Below are 7,958 nucleotides of genomic sequence, written 5' to 3' on the forward strand. Positions count from 1 at the left end.
CACACATGCTTAAAGAAGCCCCTCCCCCTCCCCGAAAGACAAAAGTTTTGCCATGGCAAGAGGCAGTGTAAACGACTTGCTGTTGGCAGGAGCGCTCTCCTGTTGACAACGCAAACCCTGCTCGTAGGGGGTTGAAGTATTTTGTCAGCAAAAGTGCCGACAAACAGCGTTTACACTGCCCGACTTTTAGTGACACGGCCATGTCGACATGGCTGTGTCACTAAAAGCTGTGTAGTGTAGACAAAGCCTAAGTCAAGCCAATGTAAACCCATGTGTATATAATGCAAGGTAGGCCTCACAGAGGTGGATTACCTCCAGCGACGGAAGGGGTAGTAAGTGTCTACACAGAAGCACTACAGTGGCGCAGCTGCAGCTATGTCTCTGTGGAGTTTTAAGTGCAGACATAGCCTTAGAAAAATACAAGAAAGAGAGTATCTTTCCAGTGGACACTGGATGGGTGGCTGGAGCTTTAATCAAACTGCATCTCATTGGAAAGAGATTGGTAAAATATAGGAGAGGGGAGATTTATGGGAAAACACATGGAAACTAGAAATCTGTTGAGGGAGTCTGGAATTAAAATATGGAAATAAGTAATATTACTACGTTTGTTGGAAGGGATGCTACATAAATAAATGTGAGGGACACAGACAGACCCCTCTTTAGATGGTTTAAGTTTGTGAGATAAAGGGTTTAGGAATTAGATAAGTTGGGTTCTAAATGTGATTGGGAGGGGAATATTGATATTATTGTCTTTTAGTTGTCTATACTATCAAAAAGAAATCTTAATTAAAAGAACAAATACTTAAAAACAAAGATAAATGGACAATGTTTACCAAATATTTGTGGTGGTTGATTTTGGTCTAAATACCACAAACTATCCGAGGCTGTTCTAAGAGCACATTTTAAAACAACTTTTAACCATTTTCATATAATTATATTTTTAAAATGTGTGTGTGTGTGTGTGTGTGTATATATCCATCCCACACAAGACCTGAAAGGGTTAAGGTGGCCAGGTGGCCCAATAACCTGCACCTGGAGGAAAAGACAGTGAGCAAGGACTAATTAGAGATGAGGCTCAGCTGGACAGGAACAGAAGGGGCCTTTATAAAGCCCAGTAGCTGAGGGCAGAAGTGGGCTGTAGAGAGAGAAATGGCAGCCACTCTCAGGGTGGGAGAAGGTAAGGTAGGAAGTAGCCCAGGGATACAGCAGTAAGGGTTAGGACAGAACAGACATTGACTGCTTGTTGTAGGGTCCCTGGGCTGGAAGCCAGCATAGAGGGTGGGCCTGGGTTCCCTTCCAGCCTCTGGGCAGTGGTGCCTTTAAGGCCAGTGAGAGGAAAGACAGCCTGGGACAGTGGGTCCCGAGAGACTTTGATACCCCGGAAGGGGCAGACTACAGTGACCTGGCTGGAAGGCCAAACCTCAAAGCAGGAGCAGTCAAATCCCAAGCAAGCAAGGCAGGGGAATGACGGTGTGAGCAACCACTGCAGCGACGTCTGACTGGCAGAGCTGTTCTCCAGACCCTGCCAGAAGGAGGCACTCCGGAGAGAAGTAGAACACCCTGTGACAATATAACGTTATCCACCTTGACAGTGAATCCAAAATGCATACTCCATGAAGATGAAGAAACCAATACAACAAGGCTCATTTCACTCTACTCCTCTGATCCCTCAGACTGCGTATTTATGTAAATATCCTTTTCTTTACTGTTATCTCATCCCCAATTTGTCTGTTTATCCACCTGTTGTTCATTGTTATAGTCATAAAACATGAGCTCTCTGGGGCAAGGACTGTCTTTGTTCTCCATTTGTAAAGTGCTAGCACAATGTGGGACTTTGATCATTAGCTGGGGCCTCTGGGCACTACTTCAATCAATAATAATCATTCCCTGGTTAGAGGGGGAGTAGACACAAGAAAAGTATCTAACATCATATATATGGAGTGTAATTAGAAATCAAGACCCATGTAGATTCATTACCCAAGCTGGCAAGTGAAGGCTATGAGCCCATGTGTAAAATGAATGTGAAAACAGAAAAATACACTATCGGAGCAGACTTCCTCTCTTCTGAGCTTTCTGCCTCTATCATTGATGGGTTTTGTTCTGAAATGGCAAATCCCCGCCCAGTACAAGTGAGTAAGTTTTATCATCACAGTGAAGCAGTGGTGAAAATGTACCAGAAGAACCAAGACATCAGCCCTGTCTATACGGGGCTGATTTTTGCTGCTGCTGGGGTTTTTTGTATCCCTTCAGCTACGGTGACACAAACCCTCAGTGTAGATGCACTGCACCATTCAAAGATGAGACTTACATCAGTTCAACTTACCTCTGTTTTACAAGCCGTGTCTTACACGGCTATAGTGAGCTTACTAGTATAGTTTAGTTTACACTAGGGGTTGCACTCCTGACACCATACACATTTCTCTAATCTAGATAAGCCCAGAGAAAACTGGCAAGGGCACCTCTAAGTGCAGGAGAGAAATGAGCAAAGAGACCCTCAACGAGAACAAATAGGCTGGCCAAAAAAAGTACAACAAATAAACAAGCCCCTGTGATTCACCGGTCATGCTGGCAAAACAAATTAAAAGAACAACCAAGAGCAATACATCAGGAAAAACAGCTTCAGAACAAAGCCTACAAAGGATCTCCCATGGGCGTTAAAGGGAGATAAAACAAAACATTCTTAATGTAGGGAGTTCACTTGTGGTAGAGATTCCTTTATTTAACCTAAGTAAAGCTTTGGGTCAGGATCATGACTCAGTTTTAGTGATCTCTACACAATGTTTATTATTAAAAGTATTGACGAACAGGTCTTTCTGGGGCAGAGGTAAGTTTAGGACTCAAACACGGGCTGCTCCTTGCAATGTTAGATGACAAGAAAACAAGCCACAAACTCAGCCTGAGTGGGCTGTAAGACCATACTGAACGCAGCCCCATTGCCTTCAGTGGAGTTGTCTGGGCATAATTAAGAGAAAAACTTAGCCTTTGGAATCTGATTCACACCCATAAAATTCAGACAATCCAGAGTTAAGGCCAAAGTGCTATGTATTCCATGGCCATGAAATTCATCCCTTGATCCTATCTTTCCATGGAAGTGTTCTGCAGAACCTATGCTTTCTTGTATTAAAAAGTCTCCAGCCCTCATACGTTAACTTTGAAAACAGGAACCAAATATCAACAAATTCAGGGTTATGTTCAAGTTTACAGATAGCCCGAAACAATAGCTCAGAGAGGTATGAGCTACCCATTCATTGGGTTGTTAATACTGAAATCCAAAAATAGTCACTTAACTGACATTGTTAATTGTATCTCTGATAACCATTTTAGCAGAAATACCAGCTAATGTGCTTCTTCCACAACCCCTAACTCCCTCCTTTGCCTCCACAGATCCCAATATACCCCACCTGTCTCTACATGCCAGCTAACACCCTGACACCTTCTAGGATATTGTTATGCATTGTCCACTCACAAATCTGTGGCATGCTGCAAACTGAAAACATGGGAACACCAGAATTGCTAAACTGGCTCAGACCCATGGTCCATCCAGTTCAGTATCTTGTCTCCAATTGTGTCCAGCAGCAAATGCTTCAGCGGGCAGTGCAGAAACCCCACAATAGGCAGATACAGGATAATCTGCCTCGCATTAATTTTTCATCCAAATCTCTAATAGTTAGAGATTGGCTTAAACCTTGAACCATGAGGTTTTTATCACCCTTCCAAGAAGATTTGTTAGGATTAACTATAAAACTTTGGATATCCTTGTTATTCATATAAATGTCCAATCCCTCTCTGAATCTTGCTGTAGGACAATATAAAATACATGGAATTATACCTGGGGCTCCTGCATTGATTGCATCATTCACCTTCATATTGAATTCAGTACAATCCCCATTTTTTTAAATTTTATATCAAGCTGCTACAGAATTTCCAACCTGCTTCACCGGAGCGCTATGTAACCCAGGGTCCTTGCACCATAATTTAGGACCAGCTAATCAGAGATTACCAGCAGCCTTGTCAAAGTGCTGGTAGGTCTTTCTTATCAGTTCATGCGTATTATGTGCACATACCATAACTTAATCAGCTAAAGAACACATCTATTGACATTGTAGGATATCAAGTATCAGAGGGGTAGCCGTGTTAGTCTGGATCTGTAAAAGCAGCAAAGAGTACTGTGGCACCTTATAGACTAACAGACGTATTGGAGCATGAGCTTTCGTGGGTGAATACCCACTTCGTTGGATGCATCATGCTCCAAAACGTGTTAGTCTATAAGGTGCCACAGGACTCTTTGCTGCTATTGTAGGATATGTATTCATATACTCAAGACCCCTTCTGCTCATTCAAGAGCAAGTGACCTACAGGTCAACCAGGAAGCTCTCTGGTAACCGAGAGGTTAGCACAGGGGTCAGCAACCTTTCAGAAGTGCTGTGCCAAGTCTTCATTTATTCACTCTAATTTAAGGTTTCATGTGCCAGTAATACATCTTTCTGTAAGTCTATAATATATAACTAAATTATTGTTGTATGTAAAGTAAATATGGTTTTTTAAATGTTTAAGAAGCTTCATTTAAAATTAAATTAAAATCCAGAGCCCCCCAAACCAGTGGCCAGGACCCAGGCAGTGTGAATGCCAGTGAAAATCAGCTTGCGTGCCGCCTTTGGCACACGTGCCATAGGTTGCCTATCCCTGGGTCAGCAGAAGGCTAAGGGAGAGTCCGCTACAAAGCAGGTTTTGTTTAGCCCAGCCAGGCCTTTATTTGATTTCTATTAAATATTTCAAATCGGTTTAAGCTTCCTGAAAACAAAAGTCCCTGAGAAATCTCCCCAACTGTTAACCTTACAGCTCTCTTATGGCATGACTTAAGTAGAAAATGTGACATTTTGGGGAATATATTTTGTCAGCATGTGAATTTTTTGCTTTTATGAATAGCATTTATTATTGTAACCTCCACTGTGGATTAGAACCTCCATTTGGTAGCAGGAATTTGACACTCAAAGGGCAGGCTACATCTAGAAAGCTGCAACAAGAGGCCCATCAACATGCAAATAGTTCTACCCTGGTAGAATGGGAGTTTCTACCAGTAGACCCATTGACTTTTAATAACAGCCATGGAGCGGGAGGGAGGGAAGAGGGGCAGGGGGTTGGAGAGTGGAAAATCACCAGCGAAAAAAGTAGAAAAGGTGCCAGAGGCTGCTTTTAAAAGTGACATGCTCCCTGAGCAAAGAGGAGCCATTCCATGACCAGAAGATACAGCTAGAGGAGTGGGGGCAGGAGTGACTTTGCCTTCTCCCAATGCCACTGACCAAAACTGAGGACTCTTGGGAGTGGTGAGGACTCTGATGGGGGAATTGCATTCAGGGTTTTGTTTTGCATGGATCTGTGCTGTCAAAGAGTAAAAACTATGTTTAAGAAGTTCCTTTGCAACACCTGCATTCTTTGCTTTAACTGCCACATAGCTCCCCAAGGGATCAAACCATAAACCACAGCGATGTGGGACTCCAGGAGAAGATGTGGAGTGGCTGGAGAGGCTTTGAAGGGCTCAGCCGTAGCTTCGGGGCCAATGGCACTTAGTCTACGGAGTCCCTTGTGCCAGGATGGATGACAGACAAGAGCTCTGACCTTGCAAGAGCCTCTTTCGAGCCCCACAACTGAAAGCACTGACTGGACTCTGCTCAGACCCAGCTGGCTTGGATGTACATGGCATCCAAAAGTTTGGTCCAATTAACACAGTCTGGTGACCATCCACTATGAGAACTCAGCCAGGACTGTGTCCAGCAGGTTTTAGTTCATGACGCCTTAATTAAAGAGCTGTTGCAGTATGTCAAGTTGCCACCAATGGGCACTGCATATGTTTGGTAAATCTACATACTAAAACTCATGACATTTTCAACTAACTGGATGCCTGTTGCTTTCTTAGGCCAGGATCCTGCCATCTAATATACCTGGACAGACGTTTACATCCATATAGATTCCTGTGGAACTCAGCAGAGCTCCTCAAGCCACAGGGGTCCCCTCCATAGAGGATGGAAGCCTTGGTGTCCTGATCCAAAGCCTTTCCACTGATTGATAAGCTTCACATCAGGCCCTTCACTGGTAGGCCAGGAGTCTGCTGATCAGTTGTCACATTAAAATATCATGTCTGAGTTGTTGCTCACTTTTATTGGTCAGTTTGGTGAACAACGAGACTGTATGTTTTTCAATTGGCCTAGTCTTGTCATTTGTGCTGTGTGTCTAATTCAGTTCTCTACTTTTTTCCAAGGTCTTTTTGTTTCCATGCCCTTCATTTTTTCTTTCTGGTGTGGCAGACAAATAGAAAATGCCCCAAAACATTTTAAACACAGGAAAACATTCAATAAAACAGTGGACGCCTTTCCTGTGCTTTGCCAAAACTTCCACGAGGCAACACAAGAAGACCCAGATGAGAAATGTTTAAATGTTATTACGCTAAAGGATTACCTGATAATCAATTCAAAGCAAAATGATTCTCAGATAGAAAAGACTGTACCTCCCATAGAAATCCCAGGAACTCCACTCTACAATCAGTTAACTGGCAAAGCACTAGGCTAAAGTATAGTAGTCTATAAAACCATTTTAATGGAGAATTCTACATATAAAAATTAAGAGATTTAGCCATCCTGATTTTAGAAGCAGTGTCACAGGGTGAGCACAGGCTCTCCCACTTTTGTGCCTGCACCCTGTGTTTAGGCTGGTTTAATAAAGAGTGTTCACGCCCTCTGTTGTTGAATCACCTCCGTGTCTTTATTTACAGTGCTTGTGCAGTGCCCAGATCCCCCAACAGTTAGCACCACACAAACCCTCCCCAGGGTCTCCTGGCCCTTGAGGCTTCCTTATTGGCAAGGAGCCGGAAACACTGCCCTCCTGTCTCCTCCCAGGCTAGCCTCCTCACTGAGGTTTGCCCAGGGCTTTTACAGCCTTCTCCTGCCCCAGCCCAGCTGTCACTACTTAGCCCAGCACGTTCATCTGAGCCAGCTCTCGTTAGGGCTTGCAGCTGGGCTCCCTGCTGAGTACCTGTATCTCTACCCCTGGCCTACCGGCCAGAGAGCAGGCTGTAGCCAGCATTTTGGCTGGGCTTTAAAGGGGTTTTACCCCTGCCCTGCCACAAGCAGTTACAAATATTATGGAAAATATGCTACTCTAGACAGACAGGATAGCTATCAATTCAGTAATCCCCAGAGAAGGTAAAGCCAAAACAAACTCAGCCTTCCACAGTCTGATCCCCCTTTATTACAGCTTGATTTGAAATGTTATGGGTTGATGGGTTTCACTGTAAATAGAATAGGTTCAGTGTTGGAAAACTTATTAATATTATTACACAAAAAGGAAAAAATGTTTCACCATCACTTGACGATGAAAAGTTCCTGATGGGGTAAATGGATCTCTTATTTGCAGTTTTAGGGAAAGGGGGGTTTCTCAGTGGAATATAGATCATGGATTGAAATCTTGATGCTCAAGTGAAGTTCAATGACTGTTACTCAACCCCTTTACATTAAAGCAGAGGTTCATGCTAGAGTAGCCCTCTTTTTCCCACTCCTGTTTGTTGTTCAACAGACCCACTGGCAGCCAGCATCAGAAAAAATGAAGAAGTAATATGAACAAAAATAGGGAACATCTTCAAATGTATGCAGAGCACTTAGTCATTTTGTAAACTTTCTGTTTCCTGACAAATCTGTTTTACAGCTATGTTAGGGAGGGAGATTATCCAGCCAGACGGATCGAATCATATGCAGAATGCACTCTCTGGGAAGCAGTATGATGTACATAACCATTTTAAAATGAAAGTTGCTTGATCACATTGCTTTTCTTTTCAAAAAGATGTATGTAAAATGATCATGCCCTATGTAAAAAAAAATTGCCTAAAAATTCAGTTTGAAAAGTGAAACCTTTTTCAGATTTCACACCATGCCTTCCCGTCCTCACCAATAAAAAGTATAAGGTAATTA

At 43.1% G+C, this 7,958-nt stretch overlaps 1 long non-coding RNA gene across 1 annotated transcript; it reads left to right on the forward strand.

The window, feature by feature from the left end:
* The first annotated feature begins 1,150 nt into the window (after positions 1 to 1,150).
* On the forward strand, positions 1,151 to 7,014 carry LOC120405354. Its single transcript, XR_005598518.1, has 3 exons — positions 1,151 to 1,686; positions 5,915 to 6,090; positions 6,257 to 7,014. It is a non-coding gene; the product is annotated as an uncharacterized LOC120405354 (long non-coding RNA).
* The last annotated feature ends 944 nt before the right edge of the window (positions 7,015 to 7,958 follow it).

This window comes from Mauremys reevesii, linkage group 4 (assembly GCF_016161935.1).
Source record: "Mauremys reevesii isolate NIE-2019 linkage group 4, ASM1616193v1, whole genome shotgun sequence".
Classification (NCBI taxonomy): Eukaryota; Metazoa; Chordata; order Testudines; family Geoemydidae; genus Mauremys; species Mauremys reevesii.